Raw genomic sequence first — 24665 nt, forward strand, 5'->3', positions numbered from 1 at the left:
TCTAAGACCCCACTAGAAGGATGAGGATCCTGATAGTTCAGTCAATTTCTGGATGTTTGTATGTTCCAGAACAAAGCAACTGGTATGCTATGAGAAACATCTACCAAGGACAATGGTAGTTCAAATGACTTGCTGTCATCAGCTGCATCACATGGGGTCAAGCACTGTACTAGTAAAGGCAGGGAAGATAGCCAGGCACCTCTGGCACATGTGCACAGTAACACATGTGCATTCAAAAATCTCTCCCTAAACAGATGTGACTGCACTGGAATTCGCACTTACAAAATTCATACTAATGCAGCAAAACAAGTATTAAAAGGATTATTAAGACTATTTTCTGACTTTTTAAAGTTGAGATTAATGTAGGACCTCTCTGGTTATCTCTGTATGCCATTATAGTATCAAACGAAACAGACAACAGAAAAGACAATTACTTTGGACTGAAGAGTTACCATTCACTTTAGGGGTTCTGCCGATGTCACAAACAAGAATAGTGCAGCTCAAGTGGCTTAAAGAACAGTAAATGCCCCGAGAACAAATGCCAGGCTTTTACAGGCTGGAAAACCAACTATTACTTGTTTTATTTCCATGTTCTTAGCAGAACAAATTGATGCAGGCTACAGGCTTGAAACAATTCTTCAGTTTTCCAAGAACTTTTATCAATATTTAATATTGGGAACTTTTTGTTTACTAATGTCAGAGTATTGTAAGGAAGTGATGCAGCTGCCATATTTTTCAAAACTGATGGTCAGTTGCTGCTAACAAGATCAGTCATGTTTCTTGGTATTCCCCACTCCCAACAGCACCATCTTCATGTGTCTGATCACGCAGCGGTCTCATTATTTGAGTAGTTAAGCCAGCAGAAAAGTAACCCTGTATTAAAACAAAACCCAACCAAACCCACCAAACCATCTAGTGACTCAAGTTACAGAACTGACCTTCTGAACACGCAGATGACACGCAGTGCCAGCACAAGGAAGCAAGTAGGATCACCACTTTCAGCAGCAGATGACCATTAGATGGGCTTAGCCTGTTCTCTTTATATACGTTGGGTGTAGTTTTATAGTAAGGTTACCTGCCCATGATTACTTGTCCCATAATAATAAAGCCAATACAATGAAAAATTAGTCTTATTTAAAAGCATTCTAATTTGGTACAAGGGAATTACAACATTATAGTATATTACAAGGCCTAAGATGACTCCCTGTCCCAGCCTCTCTCCTTACAGAATTTATCATAGAAGAGTGTTCCACCTTCCATATCTGGGTTTATCTCTATCCATAGTTAGCTGTAATTACTTTCTAACATAAGTGGTGTAACCCTGTTAATGACACTGCCTATATAAAGCCACACTGTAAAACTGCAAATACCCTGATTTGTAGCCAATTAAGAAACAGAAACTCAAGAAAAACAAAGTACCCTCCCCCAAGGTTCCCAACAAAGTGGAAAGGAGGCCCATCTGCAAGACATGTCAGAAAAAAAGTGGACTGGTGCTTACTGCTAGCAGTAAGGGAATTCAAAGTTACAGTACTGATCATCTTCTTTTATGAGCAAGAGTCTTTACTTATCAGAACCCATACAGAAGATAAAATGCTACTACATCAAGACCATTTTAGCTTGCTTACCCCCAATTACCTAATCCTTCTGTCAGGATCAAAACCAGCTTAATAACTTTAGCTTATAAATTCTCTTTTGTTATGTTTTAACAGGTACTATTCTCTTCTGATTAAAGGCAACAAATCAGAGCAATGCTTAACTCATTTAAAATAAAATAACCTCACCTGAAATAAGCTACCTTGGGATGCTATTTCCTTGCAAGGTAAAACAGGGAGATGTCTATGAAGCTTCTCTGTTCAAAACAAAACACTGTAGTCACTAATTAGTCCCCTATAGCCCCACAACATTACCGCAAGAGGAATCAAGTTATCAAATATTCACAACTGTATACACCATGACATAGCTTTCTATAGGAGGCCCACAGTTTGGCTGACAAACGGTTTTTATAAGTCAATCATTACATTGCAAAATACAAGACCTACTTCTCACAGCTGCCTCTCTCTGCACCTTATAAGCCAAATTCAGGCCATTTAATAAGGCAGAACCTAACACCACCAATGCTATCCAGAAAAATTTATACAGAACCACAACACAATAAATTACAAAAGTACTATTAGTATACAGTATCCCAAATTATCCTATTTCACAAAAGACTTCTACCTACATCTATGCATTAAAATGGGTATCAAAATCTCCCCCTCCATTCACCTCTACTTCAAATTCAACTTGCGGTTCTCATAAAAATTAACTGGCTCCAGTCTCAGCTCCGCAAGTTACACTGTCATTTACATATATAGTAAACAGGTCTTGTATGCAAATTTGTTAAATTTAAAATTATTTTTAATGGGCTAGCAAGTGTCCAACCTCTAAAAACCAGTAACTATTGGAGGGGAATGTTGCACTCCTTGCACCAGATCAAGTCCTTTCATTATCTTTCCGTAAGAGCAGATAAACTCACCCAATCTTACATAATTGTGAATTATCTTAAACAGATACGTATTCAGAGACATTTGTATATCAAAGAACATACTTCTATTAAAAAAAAAAGTACTTTACAAGATCTGTATCAGGAGAACATAATATATTTGAAAATACTACCTGAACGCAAGTAATAAATCCCATCCAAAGATACTCATGGACATAAAGAGACAAAGCAATTTTCTCTGGCAATAGTAGTCCACAAAATTAAAAAAACAGCCACTGCCATACACCAGAAGACATTATACATGGCTCGCCAAACTAAGGGTCAACTGTTCACAGATCAGAACTGCTAAAAAGCTTATGATTTAACATGTTTCAAAAACTCAGTTTATATTTACTAAGACTGAGACTATATAAAAAACTCTCAGAAATTAGGCACCCTGTTCTCATTAAAATTCAGTAATTCCTCTAGGCCCTTATAAAAGTCTCATTAAAGTCAAAGCGAAAATCTACAAAGAGACTGGTCCAACAGGTGGACCAGTGGCCAGGCTCCATCCAGACAACATTGGTATTAGTTTCAGTAAATTCTGGTGCCTATAAAGAAATAAGCAAAACAAAGCCAACTCCCTGCCAAAGCCAGTGTTGACCCATTTGTTTGGACTGCTTTTCAATGAGTAGTGCCTGTTAGAATTACAAAGTGAGGGGGAGGAAGGAGAAAAAACAGTAAATGCTTCTAACAGATTATAAAGCCTTCAATAAAATGGAAAAAAAAATCCATCTCATTGTCTTAATTGATAGGGCTTTGTCCCAAAATCAGGGCTGCTGGCCCTGATTCTCAAATGCATTACATACTGTCTAATTGTTTCTCAAGTGTCCAATCTTAAAATTTCCTCAAAACCCTCATGGGAGTAGTATTACTCATATGACTTCAAATAAGACATATCTCTTCTTGAACTGTAATCCCTTATCACTTCTTAGGTGTATTTACATCAACATCACCAAATCTCTTCTGTGAACAGCCCAAAATGGAACTACTGGGGATTGAATTAGTTGTGGTGTATCATGCAGTTCTTCCTGTGCTCTCAGAGAATTTCTCCACCTCTGCTGGACACACCAGAGCAGAGACAGAGAGGAAAAAAATCTATCACTGACAAGGTAACTTTAGACAGATACAAATACAAGAAGAGCCACAAAACCAAGAGCTGAAGCTGCAGAGACAGGCTTAGGATCTCTGCTCAACTATTTCTAGATCAAATTGTTTAGGACAGTGAGTATCTACATTTCAAAGAATTTGGGGGGATATTCCCTAAGCATAAATGTTTCTGCACTATCACTTCATACGCACCTAGAAGGTTTTGTACACGTAGCTAATTTATTGTACAATAGGGTCTCCATCAGCTCACTGTTTCAGGACCCACAGCATCCAAGCACATCACACATATTTTGGTATACACCTGCTACCAACCCAAAGGTTACAAAGGCACAGATTTCCTTCACATGAACAATGTATGCAATATTAGTAGATCCAAAACTAAACCACAGCAGTTAACAAACCACCTGCATTACTTTGGAATTCAAGACCAGCTGGACACCCAAAAAGATCCAGAGATTATAGACCGCTTTGACGCAGGACACACACTGAGTCTAAGAACAGATGAAGCAGTATTTATAATTCTTCTAGCTGCTTTCCTTCACCGTCCAATATAACTTCTGCCTTTCCATGACCTAAATTGAACTTCAGCCAGGACATTTTGGACGGATCCCCTGCCTTGGATAGGTAGTGGAAAGTAAGGAAACTGCACCACTTAGATCTGATGAAAAGGAAATGTGGACCCACAGAACAGTCACACGCACACTGCAAAGCAGACTGTAACTTTGCCTTCACAGAAGAATAATTACAATCTACTTCTCCCCACACATCACCAACTGAAGTCATGATTCACAGGTGCCTTTGAAAAGACATACTGTGAAACTGTGATACACTACAGGCTAAAGGAGTTATCTTTATTACACTGCTAGAGAAAACATAAAATGATACTGTGATTCGTAGTATTGGCTTAATCTGCTAGCCATCATCAAATGAAAATGTTCAAAGTTTAAGAACTGATTAATAATGACAGCAGTTCATCATAATGAAAGTAAATAACTTACAATACTTAGAAGCAAATCAGTGTTTTGTACAGTACAACCCCACAGGACACTCGGCATTAACATTTTTCAGGATTTAACTATGGTAATTTCATCAAACAATGATTCAATCAATAAACAGGTTTACATGAAACAACAATATATCAGTAAGGAGAAGAATCAAATCTTCAACTAACATAAATCAGAGTTATTCAGTTCACATAAGCAAAGCCAAACACACTAACAGCTGAGAGATTCTGCCTTTGCATACTCATGTATGTAACTCACTGTAACTTCAAAACCTTCTGGAAGGGAATTTGCAGTTTAAACTACAAACTACAGAATCAGAAATGCTACACCTTAATTGCTTATCCAGACACTTAGGCCAGAGACAAACACCTCTGGACACTGCTTTAGGCACTTGTCTAGCTGTCTACCAAAGACTGTCTGCACGCAGCCCAGCAGAGCTAGCAGAACGGGTGGTGTGCTTAAACCAAAACTTCATTGTGGAGTCATGTAGCGTGAGGTTCCCTTCCACATGCAGACACTACTTTACAATTATATTCCTAATACTACCTGCCTACAACCCTCACAAATATTCTTGTAGAAATTTTTATTCCTACTGTGTAGCTGCTTCAGTTTTTCATAAAGCAACTTCTCAACTACTCTCAACTTACAGCCTATCCTTTTATGAAAAACTAAAATCAGCACCAAGAAGTGACTGGCTAACAGCTGGGAGTTCAATGTACAACAGTCAGTCGAAGGCGTCATCACAAGTCAGAGTTCACACAAGTTAGGCTACACCAGACTTTTCAATGAAGAGGCTACAGTATAGACACATGATCCGTTCTGATGGCTTTGCTGCAGAAGGCAATAGCCTTCAGGAAAAGAGGAGGGCAGATAGCTGCAGTCAGAAGTTTAATTGCCTTTTAACCCCTTAGCCACAGTCACAGCAGACAATGCCCACGATCAAGCCCATGTTTGCTCTATATGGAGATTCCACTGTACATTTTGGGCACAAAAAACTGACTCATGACAGCACTGACTGGTTACAGATTGTTTCCATACCATGACCTTTACTACAGGTATTAATCACAGTTATTGAACATCATCTTCACATTAGATTCCGAAAAACAAAAGCCATAATGAGAGATCGGCAGAAGGAAAGGAATTTGCCATATTACCGACAGGCCTTGCTTTTACTAAAAAGGGGAAGAAGAGGAGGAAGAAAGGAAATGACTGTTTCAAATACAAGTTACTTACGATAAAATATTGGTGAAGATACAAAAAAAATACTGTTTCTGTAACAAAAAAGTTATTTTTAACATTATTCCCAAAGGTCCCAGCTCTAAATGATCCACCTGGGTTCTCAAACTCTCTGGTGATACATAGGAAATATTCTCTACCAAGTGGAGACAAACAGGAAAATGTTTACACCTAAGTAGTGTCAGAAACAAATAAAATAATTTTCAGTATTAGTCTTCTTATTCTACTATATTTGCAAACTACCAAAGCTGTGTTTAAATAAGCCTTACTTCTTTCCCTTATTCATCCTTATTTTATCTTGCCAATACGGCATAAGCTTTTTTCTGCTGCCATTTTCACTACAAGTGATCTTTATGTCATAACGTTGCTGCCATTTTCATGACAAGTGATCTTTATATCATAGTGTTGTGTTTACCACTCCACTAGAGGATCAAGCAAATAAAAAACTAAACCGTTCAAGTTCAAAAGAGGTGATGGTCCAGGAAACGCTTTTATACATAGAGAACTTCAACTGCAGCAGAAAAGACAAAAAATACATTAGCAATTTTAATGAGTAATTTGCAAAAATATTCTGTCATATGAAGAATGAAAAGTCTCCTTCTGAAAAGGATAACTAGTTCACAGCAATATTACTAATCAGGACCATGAAAATTGGAAGTAAAAGTGCAGACATTTTTTAAAGTTGCTGCTGTGCACATTCTGACCTTAACTTCAAAAGTCCAACAAAAACTGAGAAAATACATCTGCAGATATTAATTTCATGCAGACCTTTGTCAAGAATATATTTAATATAAGAATGGCAGCTGGAGCACTTTTTCTCTTGTCAATTTTCAAGCCTCAGGTGTTGGTGAAAGCATTTTTCAAACGACAAGAAACACTCACAGACCACTTCAGAAATGAACAGAAGAAAAGATCTAAGACTGCTTTGAACACACTCTTCTGGCGCATGTTCTATGAACCACCACAGAAATACCAGTCCCAAAGCTGAGACGTAACTCGTAAGAGAAATACTGTATTTAATGAAGCTTTATCCTCACCTCTGTCAAGTCCACATATGCTGCATGATACACTTTAGATTTATTTTTAAATGCTCATTATCCATACAATCCCTTTGCTTTCTATTACTGATCTATATGGGCATAAAAATCTGCCTCCAATCCTATCCTTCTGGTACACCACTTTTTTCCTTAGAATAACAAAAGGACAAAAGAAACAAAGTCAAAGACAGTAATAGGGCAATTAGGTTTCCAAAGAGAAAGTGTGCCTTTATTTGCACAACAATGCTAACTCACTCAGAAGAGATTGCCCCACCCCCAACATGTAACTGGTATACTACTAAAGGAATTAAATTCTGGTACAATGTTTATTGTCTGGGTCTTACAGACTGTGGTTAAAACCAAGTAACACTGAAGAAATCTAAAGGAAAACAGAAACGAATGTAAGCAGAACAATGCCCTGTCATAGATCCCATATATTTTTTTTTTACAGAAAGCATGCAGAATACTTAAAATGGTAAAAGTAAAAAAAAAAATTTAAAATAAAAAAAATTTTAAAACCTTTATAGCTTAAATTCTTCAGTTGGTTATTTACTTACCTGTCTAAAACATTCATCAAAAGACATCTTAAAAAGAACAGTGTTAACCTGAAGTTTGGAAAGTCTGAATATCAAACACAAGCAGCACATACCAAGGCAAACCAACTTCGGTGCGACCCATGTAGTCATGCTGACACTTAACCGCTCTCTTTACATGACCATAACGCACACTTAGAGGGAAAAAAAAAACCCAAAAAAACAAAAAAACCCCAACCAACAATCAGTGAACTGTAACTTCAGTTGAGTTTAGAAGAGCTGTAACTTTTCCAGCCGTGTGGAGTTTGTTGTTCCACCATCATACATTGCGGGGGGGGAAGGAGGAGACAAAATAAAAAACTCCATTTCCCCCCCGCACCACGGACATCATGAAACTCAGCCGTGGGGGACAGAGGGCACCCTGTGTTCGCGCGGGCACAGAGACGGCCGCAGGCCAAGGCACACCGGCGGGGGTTCGGCTGCGGGCCGCCCCCTCCCTCCGCGACAGCGCTCTCCTCCGCAGCGCCGCGCGGGTCTTCCGGCCCTGCCGAGCGGCCCGTAGGCCTCGGCGCCCCACCGCCTGCCGCCTCCCTCCCAGGCCTCGCCCCGCCAATGCGCCGGGGCCGGCGCGCACAACCAGCAGGGCCCTATTCTCCCCCTCCGGCCTTTCTGGAAAGTTTTATCCCGACCGACAGGCTCTAAAACGTCCCTGCCCGGAGATCCTGCCCCACTGCCTCCTGCCTCCTTCCCCCTCCCCTCCACGAAGCAATGGCTGCGTTGGTCCGGGCGGCGGCCCACGCAGGGCCCCGTACCTCGACGGCGGCAGGGGGGGGCTCGGCGGCGGCAGGCGGGCGAGCAGCCGGGGCATGCCTCAGCACTGGGCTGGGCCCGTCTGCCCGCCGCTCCTTCACTCCGCCACCATGTCACGCCGACCAAACATGTCTGTGCGCCTGTGTGTGGCGGCAGTGACTTCCTGATCCTCCACCACCGCCGCTCGCAGAGGCAGAGGGACGGGAAACGCCATCCCCCGCCACCACCGGCGCTTGCCACCGCCTCCCTCTCCCCCGCGGAGACCCGGGGACGGGCTCTGCTGCGCTCCTGCCCCGCCCGGGAGCTAGCTGCAGCAGCGGCTCGCTGCCTGCCCCCGCCTCCGGCAGGGGAAGAGAACTTTTCCAGGTGCCGACCACCGCCGTCCCCCTTCTCCCGACGGGGCAGACGAGCCGCGTCTACCTGAGCATCGGCATGGGTATGCATCCTCGCTCCCGCCCGACCCGATCAAAAAAAAAAAATTTCCGCGCACACCGGAAATAAAATGCTTTTTGCTTGGAAGGCGATTACAAAATTGCAAGCGCATGTTTTGCCCTGCTCCGCTTCACCGACTGCTGCAAGGCGGGGGTGGGGGGGGGAAGGCATGATTTCTGCAGGGAAAACGGGGAGAGGGGGGGAGACAAGCTATTTTGGGAAGTAAATCGCGACACCTTTACAGCAGGAGTGACTGCACAGTTAAAAACAGAGACTGAAAAGCAACAGGACCCGCAGCCTGTCGGGCGATGTCCCAGCCCCCACCTCTTCCCCCCTCCCCGGTGTGTGTAGTGCTTGTGACAGGCACGCAGGGAGATTATCCGGATCATGGCATCCCTGGCTATGCCGGGTAATGCCGCTACTCTCACAGGCAAGACCGCTCCCCCACGCACCATCTTTCTCCCTCCTCATGCCTCCCCACTTCCCTTTCCTCGGCTGGGTCTACGCGAGCGTGTGCCACAGCGGAGAAACAACCCCACCGCAACACACTCTCCCACCGCCGGACACCGTAAACTTCACCCTGCAACCTCCGGCAGCCGCCGAAACACAGCCCACCAGGCGACCCACACCAGGTGGGGCAGCAGGCGAGACCGGCCCCGGCCCGCCGAGCTGCCCCGGGGAACGGGGTGTGCGGGGGGGTTTGGGGGGGGGGGGAGGCTGTCGTTCCCCCGGATCTATTTCTCTCCCGGTCGCGTCGCCCGGAGCCTGTGACACGCTCGCTTGGTGGCAAGACCAAGGCGTGCTACGACCTGGTTGTTGTAGCCGTGCAGCCCGCCGGCCCCGCCGGTGTAAAACGACAGCCGCCCCGCCACACACCGCGGCACGGAGGCTACAGACGCGCGGGCACGGCGCCCCGACGCTCCCCCGTCCCTCCCGCGGGTGCCGCTGACTCACAAGTCAGCCACCAGCGACGCCTTGGGGGTTTATTCCGTCACACCCTCCCACCCCGGAGATTTGCATCGTTATTATTCCAGAAATACCGGATCAAAACTTTCTTCTCTCCGCCCACTGGGGAATATAAATATTTGGGAGGGCTGGGAGCCGGAGAAGGTGGGGAGAGGAAGCAGGTGGCACGACGGCGCCCGGGGCCAGCGGGGATGTGCCCGGAGAAGGGGAGGGAAGGTGGGCACGGTGCGTGCCGGCGCGATCACTAACAATAAAGGACGGCGCCGGCACCGCCGTGCCAGGGACGGGGAGCGGGGCGGGGGGCGGACCGAGTTGTAAGTTACATTTACCTTCCGCCGTGCTGGAAGTCGCTCCTCTCCCCCTCGGTGAGTCACCCGAGTCCTGGAACCGGAGCGAGGGACTAGATTATGAACATGACTTCATTGATGACAGCCATTCCCTCCTCTTCCTAAACTCCTGCCCCTCCTCCGGCCCCCTCCCACCGCCTCCCCTCACCGACGCCACCGCTCAGAAGCGACGCTTCCATTGGCCCGCAGGCGAGGGAGTAGCCGCCCCCTGCGCAGAAAGGGCGGTCCTATTGGCGTCGATTAACTGTCGCTCAATTGGGAGGTTGGGGAGGGGGGGGCGTGCAGGAGCGTGGCGGGCGGAGAGTGTTTTGCGAGCGAGCGTGTGCGCGCACGCTCAGGGCCCGCTGGTGTGTCCGCCGTGCAACGGCGGGGCAGCCTGGGCTGTCGTTCGAGGTTTTTTCGCGCCCCCCCTCACCCCTCCCCAGCTCGGATGTGCTGAGGGGAGAGAGCGACGGGAGTGCCGTCCGTGAGGGAGCGGCGGCGGTACTCGCGGGTGTAGTTTGAGGAGAGGTGAAGAACGTGCTGGAATTCCGTCGGGCCGCTGCTCCAGCCTGCCGGGGCGAGCCCGGCGCCGCTGGGGAGGGGAGGGCGGGGAGGAGCCAGCCTGATGGGCGTTGGGGTTTCCTGTACCTGGTAGTTGGGTCGGAGGTGGGTTGTCCCCCTGCTTTTTAAAAAACGGGGGGGGGAGAAGGTACGGAAGGGCGCTGTCATTTGTCCCGGCACACGCCCCGTGCCCGGTGTGCGATGGCAGACGGTGCCGTTGCGAGGAGACGAGTCAGCTGACAACATTCCAGCTGAACCGGCCTGTCAGTCAGGCGGGCTCTGGCTCCCACGAGGAGGCACCGCCGGGGCGGGCGGGCGGTTATTTACCACATAGCCTTTCGGAAGGCCTGGCTGCTGCTCGTCGCAGGTCCGGAGGCGGCTGTTAGAGAAGTCGCCAGATATAATAAGGCTGTGTGAAGAGTGGAGGTGGATCTCATGTTTCTTAGGGATAGGGTAAATAGTGCAATTATGTTTGTTCCCTCTTGTTTGCTCCCCTCCTTTTAGCTTTTTAGTAGTTGATCTGGAAGTACACTTTCCAACTCTGCGTGCTGGTGCTGTATTTTTTTTTTATGCTGTAGATCTTTCACTTGATCTGCAGACAAGCACAGCAGAGCTGTCGCCTTGTTTGCAGAAGCTGTACCTGTTTAGTGTAACGAACGACAAAGTAGTTCATTGAAGTAATGGGTCAGCCAGTGTGAGGGGATTTTTTGAATAGTCAAAAAAAAAAATCCAAACGACCATACGTGGTGTTGTGATTATCTTTTTTTTATCTCGTCATGTGGGAGGTATTTGCCATTCTGAAGCTAGTGTAACTCTCTTACTATGGGTGTCACTTTGTGCTACGGGGTAAAAATGCTAAAGAGGAACTTCAGTATTATCAGTAGCTACCACAGGTGCTCAGGTGACGGTATTTAATGTGAAGTTCCTCTGCTGTGGCCAGGTGGAGTAGTTAAGGACCTGAAGCAACGCTGGGAGCAACGAATGCATCTTGTGGTCATTAAGTGACAGCTATTGTTTACGTGGTGTTTAGCTTGGGACTTTTTTTACTGGTCGAATAGGAGCAATAATCACCAAGTTACAATGCTGACTATACAGTGCTAACTACTACTGTTTCCGTAGTTTTCCAAGGTGGTATTAATTGTTAGCTTAATCTTATTTGTTATGTAAAGTGACTACCAAAATGCCGAAAGATGAGTGTGTAAGAATTAGTGCGAACTGGACAGCACTAAGTATCCAAAAATAAATTAAAAATCAAAAGGCTATGTTCTTAGTTCACTGTTGTCTGTGTGAAAAATATTTACTTGAGAACAAAATCAAAGAAATGGAAACATTCAAATCTGTGTATACAAAATAGCTGATATCATTATGTAGAACTTTTGATCCACAAGTAATTTACAATTTTCGGTTTTGTTTTGACTAAAACTGAGTTGCAACCCAATGTCTTAGAGATAAAAGAATGTAGTTAACATTCTTGGAAAATGATGATAATAGAAATAAAAGGGGTAAAGGGATTTTTCCTTTTTTTTTCATACTGTACTGTAACACTCGTTAGGCATTCTTTTTTTTTTTTTTTTTCTCCATTCCCCAGAGTAAATCTTATGGCCCTTTGCCTATTCTCTCTAGAAGAGAAAACAAGCCTTAAATAATGGAGAGGAAGCTTCCTTGCAACACAGCTCAACTGCTCGTTGGACTCAGCAGCACTCAAACCATTCTAAACCAGGTCAAACAATTCTTTTTGGTAGAAAGCATACAGGGAAGAAAAAAAGAATATAAAATTAATCTTTCAGGCAAAAGAAGAAATGTTCACTCGACTTTGGGATAAATTCATCTATGTTTAGTTAATGATTCTACTTATTTTGGGAAGGCTGCAGCAGCCAATTTCATTTTGGGACAACAAAAACTCCAGTTGAATGGGCATGTTGCTGATGTCAATCTGAAGACTTTTTGCATGTTGATGAAGTATCGTTTAATCTCATTGTAACCTGTATTGAGGTTTTTGTCAAGGCAAGCATGTTCAACTGATGTGAAAATCTTTACTGAAGTTGGTACGGTCAAGGAGAGTTTACTGTATGGGACTTGGGTGGCTGAAGCTTCATGCATAGTGAATAAGCAAACGTGGTGAATAATCACATGATAAAGAATAGATTAGTTTCTTCTGATTTTTCTAGCTCACCAAAAGGAAAAAAAAAAAGATGAGACACCTTAAATGCATTAATGAGTTGGATGCTGCTGACAACAGTAAAATTGCACATAAAATTTTCAAATTAGACAAAAGTACCACAATGAAAGAGGTACCATTTTGACTAGCTAGATGTGTTGTGGAGCTAAAGCTTTTTTATGTGAGGAATGATACCAATATAATTAAAACTGTTTAGAAACTGATAGATGAGTGGAACTCTTGCAGGAACACCCTTACACCAAAAGAAGTTCATTACCATCAGGGAGCTGCAGATGTTTACAGCAACCTCACCATTATCACCTTGAAACCTCTGCTGTAACAGTATTTCTGTTTGCTACCGACTCTCTGCCAAAGGTTGCTGCCGCTGCAGCAGAAATGACAGCAAAGGTTGTGAATATACTAGATTGGGAAAGGTAAATTCATTCTTGTATGATTATGAAGATTATGGTGATTCAGTTTAGTCAAAGTGAAAAACAAGTATAGAGGACCATGTTGTTTGCTTCTGATAAGTCAACTCAAGCCAGGCTATTAAAGAATGGCATGTATTACAGGATCAGTTCTAGTTTGCAGTGTGAAGTCGGGTTAGAAAGGACAGCTATTTAGGCAATGAATACTGAGGCCTTTGGAAAGCGTGACTTGCACTTGAATTCTGGGTAAGTCACAGTTACATACCAGGGAAATCTTATGACTGTTCTGTATATTAAGCATGGCAGTAACAAAGACGCAATCACAAAAACCTGCATCCTCAGATCAGTGGAATTTGCCATAGTTTGCTCTTTTGTCCTCCATGCACTTTTCTTTCCCCTAATTTGAGAGTTGTGTTCCTCTTTTTGTTCACAAGTATTTAACTTTTCACTTCACAGCTTCTTCCTTTGTATAGTTATTTACATAGTCTTTTCTTTTTTCCCCACTTGTGTTATGCTTTCTTCCTGTGTGTTTATTCCTTCATCAGTGCTGTTTATGCCAGTGTTATGCATCGTGATTACAAGGTGGAATTATACTACCTAAGAAATATTCATTTAAATAAGCTACTGCTCACCATTTATACAAAATTTGAGAATCACTTATGAGTACTGTCTCCACTTCTTGAAATATGGACATGGTTTTGCCCAGATATAAGCATGATTAAGACAATGGAATCAAAATAAGGCTAAACTTGGCCTAAATTTTCTAACTGCTGCTAATATGACTATGTCCTTCCTAAATATGTATTTTCTTTCATACTTAATTTCATAACATGAAAGATGGGATATCCTTGTCCTGGCAACCAGGGGAAAAAAAAACCAAAATGCCACAGACAAAAACATAACTCTGACTCTCACCCTCTGAAGAGAAAAAGAAAGTTTTTTTCTATTTTTACAGTACTATTTTGGGATGCTATTGCCTGTTTTCTGCGTCCTCAGGTTTGAGACTAGAAAGTTGTGAACCCACAAGCAAAGCACAGGTTATATCAGTATAATTCTATATTTTCTTGAATAGTAGAATATATTTGCAATTTCTCAATCATGACACTTTTTTTGCCTAATAGCAGCTACAAATAAAAGTATAAAACTTATCAGTATGTTCTAAGTCAACCAAACAAAAGCCTATTTTGTATCAAGTGGCAGAATATGTTGAGATTCCCTCCTACCTAAAGGTGGAACTTTTGAGACAAGTCCAAGAACTTCTCATTAGCCTTCATATCTCAAAAATGTATTTTATCAAAAATCAACCCAATGGGAATGGTGATAAGGGAAAACAAAACAGTAAAATGGGGGAATGGTCAATTGAGAGAATTGTTTCAGTATATTGTTAAATATATTTTCAGCGTGCAAGGGCACTTTTGTCATGTGTACTATAACACAATTTCCCTGGCTGAGTGACAGCTGTCTGCTCAGTTACACAATTTGATCAGAAAGGCCAAAGGCAAATAGCAGATCTGGGACGTGTAAGCTTCTCCAGATCCTATCAAGTAGCTGGATAAATTGGGACCATCTCTGCTGCCATTCAACTTGTAGAATAATGGCAAGGTACTGCCTTAAGGTTGTTCTGTCTGTGCTCACTTACGAGCTCATTGTTAACAGTTATAGGTAAGTCAGACTCTGGAGATATTTTTATTTTATATTTATGCTTGTTCCTCACTAAATCGGATGCATGAACATGAAATACAGCTGCTTGATAAGAAAAGTATCTGATTTAAGGTGTGGAGTTTGATTTCAGCTAGAACATGCTGGCCCTGTCAATATGCAGGCTTTTCCTAATGTAGTTTTCACACACTGGTTAGGGTGTAAGAATGGCTTACTTCCATTTTAGTCAATTAATCTTGAAGCCAAAATAAATCATTCAGCATGGGACCATGTACAGGACACCCCTAGATTCAGCTATGCAAATGGAAGAAGTAGATGTCAGCTCTCTGCCACTGCTGTTTACAAGTGTCACTGTTTGCAGCGATCTGCCGATACAGCAATTCATATGACCACTCTTTAATACCAGAAATGCAGATAAATCAGGTTAATTTTGACTGTTAAGGTGAATGGTGTGAGCCAACCCATCACATTTTGCCAAAGTAATGCTGCTACAGACTGTGTTTTCAACATAACTACAGAGAACGTCATTCTTCACAAGAAATGCAGTGATGAGTGAAGATAGCATTTAATCCAACAAAACAGCTGAATGCTGAAAGGGATATCCATCCATAAATAAGAATTCATACAAGGGATTAATAATTCAGTTAAATAATTTTAAGTTCACCTATTCTAGTTGTCAGGGACATTTTTATATTAAAAAGATGTGTGCTGCTTCCAGAAACCCTAATGAGTTGTTGAGACTTTATGCCTGTTTCCTACCGTATCACGCACAAATTCTGCTACCTTAGCTTGCGTGGGCTTTGTGTTCATTGTTGCACTGACTTTGCCTGCTGTCTGAGAATTAGAGCCTGTTCTGAGAATTAGAGCCTGTTCACCTTTTACCATCTTGTTCAGTGATCTCTATGTGTTAAATTTAAAACCACTTACAAAGTATTATTTTAATACACAATGTTTTAATCTACCTGAGTCATGTACTTGTGTAAGTCATGATGACATGCTTGAAAGCTTCAGGGTGGGATAGTGATAATGACACTTACTGTCCAGTTTGTCTTGTGCAACATACGTTAAGTTAGATAGCTGAGATTGCCCAAGGCTAACTGCCCTTAGCTAGGAAAGTTCTCGGAACAGCTGTAGCTTCATACTGTCTTCATACCCCAGAAAAAATAGTGTTTATTAATTTCAGAAACTGAGGTCTAAATGCAGAAAAAAATGGCCATAGATGAAATCATGGGACTCAGCAGTGAAGATTATACTCCCCAGCTTTGATAGAAACCTCCTATGAGAAATAACTAAGCTCTTCTAGGTTCTATGGAGGTTCAAATACTGCTCCTCTTAATACAGCTCTGACACAAATTCTAATAGCTTAATATAAAATCTTTTAATAGGACACTGCCTTATCAGTAAGCTTGCTCTCCCATCAGCCACATCAGATTCTTCTGTAGGGACAGGAGAAAAGAGCATGTTCCTGTAATTGGCCTACCAGGTTCTTAGGTGTGCGTGGTGATAAACTACTGCCAGAGGCTTGACTGTGCTGTGCCAGTGTAACCTGTGATAGCTGAGGTGTGGACATGGCAGTGCTTCTGAGCCAAAACCATAAAGTGCTGATTTTTGCCATGGGGCTTTGTGGATGTCCAGGGATATGGAACAGGATGCCGTGCTCTTACAAAGATGTGGAAGAGCAGCTTGTTCCAAGAATCAGTTGGGGATCCGAACTCCTTGGAAATAACTTTCCTGTTGAGAAGGTGTAAGATGAAACTAGAAGTATATGCTGAAGGAAAGTTAGTAAGCATGCAAGCTTCAAAAGCAAAATTAGTCCTTTAAGAGAGCACAAAAGGGTAGTGGTGCATTACCCAAAGGAGAAAAGAGATTCTGTTGCTGCCCATTTTACAAAGTTACCCTGCTCTTTTGTTGAACTGAAAATAAAGCCTACTGAAGAGACGACATCACGGTGGCTGGGACACGCCATTGTCCTGCCTGGCAGAAGGCAGAACAGTCGGTGTGTTAGTAGTGTCTTTAACTGCGGCAGCAGTTTGCTGCAATGCTTATGAGTCAGAGCCCTACATTTCTTTCCAAGCGCTCTTTAACGCTCAGGTGGAATGTAATATATGTGAGAGACCATTATCACATTCAAAATGTTGTGTTCTGGTCCACCTGTTTGATTTTTAGGACTTTTAAAAGCCTTTATCAGTCTGAAAGCCTCTAACTGTGTCTCAAACATAGATGTATCTAGTCTCATGCTTTTTATTTTTAAGACAGAGAATAATCAGAACTATATTTTAATGAAAAAAAACCCAACCCTGTTAGTAGGGTTACAAACTTGATTTTTTTTTTTCCCCCCCTTTTTGTGGCTAAAGGAGCAGAATTGGATACGGGGGGTTGAACAACGTGAAAATAACCCATTTCTGGTAAGATACTCAGAGGGGATAAGTTTTGTGTAACAGGCAGATATCAATGGTTTTCAAATATTTCTTTTAGTAACTGTCAAGAAACAGAAATAATTTTCTTTCACTTCCTCTAGAGGGTATAAAACATGTGCAGTTAACCAACCCTCCTTAATTGCTGGCAATTTACCACTTCCCAAAAATATCTAGGACTTTTCTGTGAAATTAATTATGACTTTTTCCTCTATGAAGTGTGTATAGAATGACCTGCTAAGAGCAATAACAACAAAATAAAGCAAAGAACCTTAGATGTCAGGTCACTCCCTGGAGCAGGGTAGGGAAATCTGGGAAGAAAGTCAGTTATCATTTGTTATCTGAGTTGTTGGGGTCATAAAGAGTCTTAAATGACCTGAAAGTAGTTGTAAAGAATTACTATAAGATATTGAGGAGAAAGATGTCACAGGATCTTAACATAACTGGTATCCAGGAGAAAGTAGGTAAGTTTAAAACCTCAGAATTCATTTGTTGAGGATAAAAGATGAAAGTATCAAGGAAAATAGACCATTAGGTGACTGTGGGTTTGTGCTAGAGAGGTGTTTGTCTAGCAGGGATTTAACTCTAGTGCACTTGGTAATTTCAGTAAATATACAGGGACGCATTTAAATGGATCACCTTTGGTTAGAAGCTTTCAAAAGCAGAGTGATTCCACTCCAGGGAAGCTGATGAGCTACATAAACTTATACTCCTTAGTTACAAAGAGCCTGATAATTATAGCTTGGAGGATGAAACTGGGTAGATATGTCATTATTATTTTGTCAATAATGCCCATAATTTTGGTAGCGGTTTTCTGTGTTATTCATTGGGCCCTTGTGTTTGCCTCCTACTTAGCAGGACAAATAGATTTTTGTAGGGAGTTGGGGGTACAATCCCCTGCCTCAGTATTGCCTCCCTCCATTCTGATGTGTGCCCACGGTAACATTAAGGACTATGGCTGCGTACCTTTTGTCCCTGACTGCCATCTACTTTCTAGCTATTCATGTTGCCGGGCAAGTTGGCCTGCACAGCAGGCCTGTAAAACTGTGCGTGTCACCACATGAAGAATTTTGGAAGAAAGGGATCAGACCATATGCATGAGTAAGGGCAATAGCAGCAAGATCTCATGGGCAACTTGACAGTAAAGTTGTTAACAAAAACTCATGGACTGTTGAGGAACAGCCCAAATACACTGGAGACAGTGGGTCTCTCTGCTATGTAGCCAGCACCCACAGAAAGTAACAGTCACAGGGTGTGGTGCTGTATTACTCTTCTAAATCTAGAGGTGAGGTTCCATTATCAGCATTGTTAATATATCCATAGTTATACACTGCTCCCTGTCCTGTCACCCACCAAACAAGCAAAATTTTGGCCATTCTGAAGAATGAAGGATCCCATTAGAGAATGTTTACCCTTCTACATACCCATTCTCTTTCCTGTACCTAATTCCTCCTTTCCCTATTCTTTTTTACCTTTTTTTTTTTTTTTTTTTTAAATCTGCCTTCAAACGTGCAGATGTACATAAAACCCGTTAACTTACTTCTGTGTTCCTAGCTGGTATGCATGGTCTGTCAGGAGGAAAAATGGACTTTTGTTTATTTGAGGGAGGAGCAGAAGAAAGGCAGTGATGAGAGGAAGCACAAGAGGAGGTAAGAATGAGAGACAGGCCGTAAGAATGAGAAACAAGCAGAGTTAAAACTAATCAATGGGAGGAAATTCAAGCCAAGGAATGTGAAATGAATGTTCCTGGCAGCTAGTGGGAAGATCATTTGGCTAAGCCATTTCTTTTGCCTTCTCATGGCTGGTACAGTTTTTGCTGGTAGCTGGTGTGTAACTTCAAAACTAATTTCTATGCATTGTTTCATCTGATAGGTGGTTTTGGAACATCATGCATAAACAACTTCATATGGAAGCAGTTGTTATGATGGTAATTATTGGGTAGAGGATAAAGTAGACTGCGTCAAGATTGAAACAAGTCACCCTCTTAAAATACTACCTCGGCTAACATACACTTTGTTATTTTCTATAACAGTTAAAGCAATGGTATCTAATTTAAGGAACAAGTACCTTAACACTTCTGCGATTGTGGAGAGGTTACTGCTGAACTGAGGAGTAAGAAGTCAGCCTTCAGAGAAGACCTCAAATTTCAGTCATTACGGAAGTGCCATTTTCCAGGCAGGGTTATTCAACATGTATAACCCTGGTTTGTTTCTTTTATATTCTTGGGTGATTTCACTCAAGAAACATTCTGGCTATTAGCAGGCACTGGTGAGTAGAAAATTTGTTGTGGAAAGGACTGTGATACTTACCATAAGCCCTGCAAGGGACCAGTACAACTCACAGATCAAACAGTTGGGAACGGAGGTCTGCAGCTGTATTGTGTTTTGTGTTTAATGACGAAGCTTTGACAGAGACCCTCTGGAAAAACAAAGCACTGATTTCAAGAATTGGCAAAGATATTAGTGCAGATGGGACTTGAAATGTCATGGGTGGAACCTTTCCTGCTTTTTTCTGAAAGTACACATGTGTGATCTGGGTTTGTCCCTCTTTGGAAAGTCTTTCATTTTTAACTTAAATAACAGCAAACTTTGCTGCCAAAGCATTTTGGAACTATACTGCAGATAGCTATCACATTTTTCTCGTCCTGAGAAATGCTGCTTTCATTTATTTTGTTCCTTGGGTTAAAGAAAACAACATTAATTTGCTTTGGATGCTAAACTGAGTTAGTAAACGGTACCAAAGCTCCTGTTCAGATCCCTAACGCTGGCCTTCTTACTATGTACTCCTGGCATATGGAGCCATGTTGACACATGATGGTAGAATTTCTGGCTCAGCATGCCATGGTGGTGAATTTTATCTCCCAGTGTTTCCTTTTGTCTGCAAGTATACTGTGGAGAATAATATTCTTGTGTCGCAAATGTAATTTGGCCAAGCACCGAATTCTTGCAAGACAGACAATCCTCACTTTGAAAGCACAAAGACAGCACACAATGTCCCTAAAAGGAAAAATAAACTAGTGGCAGAGATACGGACAGCACACAGAGATCAACTGTTTATCCAGTGATCTACCTGGTAGAAATGTTGAATCTTTGTTGATATAGTGTCTTTTCCCTTGCAGCTCAATAAATTGCATTAATTACTTGATGGGAAGAAAAGGGATATTTTGAAGGCATTTTGTGAAACATCCAGTATCAACAAGAACTATGATAGGTTTAAAAACTTGAGGCTTTAAATTTGGTTTCCATTTAGTAAAAAAATTCTTTAAAAAACAAGCCTTCCAAGAATAGATAGTGAAAATAAAGTGACTTATCCTTTTAACAACTTGCTGAGTAACTCCATGGGGTGAAAATGTTTTTAGGAGGATGTACTTTGATTTCAAATACAAGCAGAGCTGTGTAAACATGTTCAAATCACAGTGCATATAGCGGCTTTGTGCCTAGAACCTACTCCAGATGGGTTATATATAAATGGAATACAAACGTCATGTTACAGTTATAGTATTATGCAATTAACATATTTAAAGGTTTGTTAAGATACTTTGCAATTTTCTATCCAATCCCATAGAAATTCTGCTGTCCATCTGATCATCGATTTTTACCTTACTAAATTATTTTTATGCCATGTCCAAAAAGCACATTACAAATCCGCTGCAGTACCGGGCTGTGCTGGTTTTGCCTCGCAGCTGGATTGCTGATTGGGTAAGTCTGTGACTACATCCAGTTCCAGAAGAGCCATTTTTTGTTTTTAATTGGTACAGCTCACCATGACTCGCAATCCACCATCTTCAAGATCCACCACCCACAACTACTTTTTGGGCAAATTTAAGACTGAAAAGAGGGGACCAAATAGTGGCTGAGTCACTTCTGTTGTGTGCTAAAAAGTCACTCATTTGCTGATTGGCCACCTGCCTTTGATCTGGATTATATCATACCAGGGAGCTACTCCAGCTGGCCAGAGACTGGGAAATGTGAGCTGTAGTCAAGGATACCTGCAAAGCAGTGGGATCTGCAGTGAAGAGTCTTTGAAGAGAAGCACAGGAAAAGGCAAATTAGAGGGAAGGCAAGGGAAAAATAGGGGCAAGAAGCCAATTTCTGATCTCAGCATCACTGATGTCACCAATGAGAATCTGGTCCACAGAGTGCTGGAGAAAGAAGAATAGAAACAGGTCAGAGGGGAAGGTGACAGACAAGCAGAGGTGACAGAGAGGGGATAATTAATCCTGTCTCAGCTGTAATCTTAATGACTACTCTGCTTTAACACTTGTAATGCCTCTTACTCAGCCAAGAGCACAAAATTAATAAAATCTTTCCAAGAGACTGGCCTGTCTGTTATAGCAGCTCCAGCAGTGATTTTTACTGGTGGCACACTTGGCTGCAGTTCCATCTGAAAAGCAACAAGCAGAGATCTAATGAAGAGGAAAAGGTTTAAATCTCCTTGTGTTTCAGTTGAAATCCTGTAGTAATAAACTTCCTTAAGATCTACTTTCGTGTTATTTTCTACACATCTCCAACGTTGCTTAATTTGCTGGTACTCTAAACCTAGATGAGTACCAACAAATTCTTTTTTTTTTTAATTTTTCAAAGTTTCAAGTACACTTCAGAACACATTCTTCTCAAAAAAATCCAACAAACCCACACCAAACTGACCTTCCTGCAATATTTTCTTTTGAAAATGGTCTTGTGTTGGAAATCTACTGGTGAGTCAAAATAGATGAAAATAAATGTTATGTTTGGTGCAAGGGTTTTTTAGTTATTTCACTGGACTATCTGTTCTGAAATAAAGAAGAAAAAGTATGCATGACGAGCCCTTATCTGCTTCCAAATACTCTTCAAGCTAAAAAAAAAGTTATTTTTAATGTTTATTATTTAAAATTATTATTTTAATTTTTTAAATTATTATTAAAACTTTTATTATGTTATTTTTAAGGATTATTTTTAATTATTTGCTCAAAATTACTCCATTCCAAATTGTTTCATTTTACAAGCATTTGCCCCAGCAAAATTTTTAGGGTAGGTTGACCTGCAGTCATAAAACTAAGGCACAGCCAATAACCAGATTCATGTGCCTATATACAGCTAGGGCTAATGTGATTCAGTATTAAAAGATACATTTCAGTTACTGCCTTTCACTAAAGAGGACATCTTTCTCTAAAATAAGGGCTTGGAATTCTTTGTCCATTATTTGAATAGCTGTCTGATTTTCAGAAGTGCTGAGAAGTTTCACTGAACTGAGGGAAGGGAGGCATTGTCTCCTATCCCTGTGATGCAGGTACTTGGAGGCCTGATCTAGACACAAGATATGCTATCTCGTTTTTCTGACCGTTGCATTAGAAAGTGCAATAGGTTTTGCTGGATTTTTTTTGTAATTGAGAATTTAAAGTTGCTTGTCTTTGGCTTGAAGCTGACAAACTTTGTCAAGGTTGAAAAATAAGCTCCCACAAAATGCTAAGAAAATTCTACTTCCAATTAGTGACAGTCTTAGACACAACTTAAACAGGTAGTGCATATTAAAATCATGGACCTACCCCTGCCCTGAGAAACAAAACTGTCATCTGAAGCCAGCAGCTTACATTTAAAAGATATTTTAAATTTTCATTTCTAAATATTTCTGTTGCAGTTTGAATTCTCTTAGCCTAGCCTGCACCAGCCACCCAAACTTAAAAGTGGAAGCAGTCTGGCAGCCTGAGACTTGAGCCTATGTAGAACTGCTGCTCACGCAGGACAGTCCTTGTGATTTCAGTAGGATTGCTCATGGTGTGTAACACTTGTCACATTTACAGAATTTCCAGCTTGGAGCATAAATGAAGCAGGTGTGTGATTAGAGAATAAGCTCAGTCAGCTGAGCTTTTTAAAAACTCATTTGAATATGTAGCATGTAACTCTCCATATAATGTACAGATCCCAGTTTTTATACTGCTAGATGAGGTCATTCTCTCCTCCTAAATTGGAAGAAGCTTCAGGTGGGATAGATACCTATTAAGAAAAGTCATTAAGGGAGTCAACAGAGTTGTATGATTCTCTGTAAGTTTAGGAAATACCTGTAGAGTTTTGCAACTCAGATCCAAAGTTAAAGAAATTTTAGAATGTAGGTTGTCTTGCTGTAGTAAGCTTACACAATATTTTAATGCTATTATTTTGGAAAAATAAATATAATTGTACTTTGATTTTCACTACTGTACTTATGTTTCTTCAGTAGAAATAAATTTTGTTTCCCTTCATAGCAGCTGGAGCTGAGTTACACTCCATGTCTTCCTGGTATAACTTGTCTAAGAACTCATCCAAGTAGAGTACAACCATTAGGGACAGAAATTTGCACGAAGCTGCTAGTGTAAACTCCAGTGTGCCATAGATGCAGCCAGTCAACTTCTCACCAAGACAGCTTCTCTCCTGGTCCACTGATGAAGGATGTCCCCACTGCGATCCTCTTTGGAAGAGTGATCTGCTCTCTGTTGCATGCTTACTAGGGAATATGGGTGAAACCCACAATGTGATTATAAAGATTTCTTCCTTTCAAGCTTGATTGGCTTTTCTTTATCATGTCTTTAACAAAAAGTCTATTCATCGCCAAGAGAGCATTCTCCATGTTTCTGGGAGAATGTGTCCCAGGATGATCATATGCAGTACACCTCCTTGCTTCTCTCTCAGCAGTTCATCCTCTCCTATCTTGCAGTCCTCACAGCTGCTAGCTTGGAGGTGAAGCCCGTTCTGCACCAAGTTTGCCCAAACCAGATTCCTCTTTAGCTGATTCCAAATAAAAATAATCATCTTTCAAAGCTGAGTCTGCAGTTTCACCCATAAATTGCCAGCATTTGTTAATACAAAGTCATGCTTCAGAAGATGTGTATTAGTGACATAGGGCCATAATTCTGATATGGTTTGGTTTCGGACAAGTGCTTTGAGAAATGCTTTTCAGTCTCTTCCCTTTTACGTGCTGCTTGTTTGAGAAGATTCCCCTGATATGCAGATTGCAGCCAGGAATAGTGAGGACATATAAGGACCTGTTAGGAAATGAGATGAGACCTTTGACATAAATGAGAGCAGGGGTTATGGTACCACTGACATCATAGTGGTGGGATTGCTGTAATCTGTGGCAGATTGATTTATTGCACATTACAATGTGCAATAGATAAGCTCCTTGCATCATACATAGTAAAGAGGAGAGACCCTGAAATCCCTAACAAGAATGTTTCTGCTCTGCATTCTACAATGAAGAATGATATCTGATGAATGTGAAGTATATACACCAGAAATGCATCAAAAATGTTTTTCTCTGAGGCTAAAATTGTATTTGAACTGTTAGAGAAAATGGAATTTAGCACCATCCAAGCAAGTATTTTTCTGCTGGCAATGCCTACTGTTCTCCAAAAGGGTAGTCTAGTTGTTCATAGTATTCTCCCTTCATTCGTCTGCTTGCATAGTATTCTCTTTCAATTTCTCTAAGAGTAAGAGTAAAGAAATTGGTACCTCA

At 41.6% G+C, this 24665-nt stretch overlaps 1 protein-coding gene across 9 annotated transcripts in view; it reads right to left on the bottom strand.

The window, feature by feature from the left end:
* The window catches only part of SMARCA2 (SWI/SNF related BAF chromatin remodeling complex subunit ATPase 2), a 122192-nt gene extending 112074 nt beyond the window's left edge, over positions 1-10118 (bottom strand). The window contains exons 1-2 of one of the 9 annotated variants that reach the window (XM_075740917.1): positions 9979-10098; positions 1782-1849 (exon numbers count right to left, since the gene is read on the bottom strand). The gene's annotated coding sequence lies outside the window, so the exon portion shown is untranslated. Of the gene's footprint in view, positions 1-1781; positions 1850-7163; positions 7288-7557; positions 7580-8253; positions 8521-8671; positions 8752-9492; positions 9579-9978 lie in introns of those variants that run through there. The other 8 variants (XM_075740923.1, XM_075740922.1, XM_075740924.1 and 5 more) reach the window with 8 other exon arrangements.
* Positions 10119-24665: the final 14547 nt, after the last annotated feature.

Source organism: Balearica regulorum, chromosome Z (assembly GCF_011004875.1).
Source record: "Balearica regulorum gibbericeps isolate bBalReg1 chromosome Z, bBalReg1.pri, whole genome shotgun sequence".
Classification (NCBI taxonomy): Eukaryota; Metazoa; Chordata; class Aves; order Gruiformes; family Gruidae; genus Balearica; species Balearica regulorum.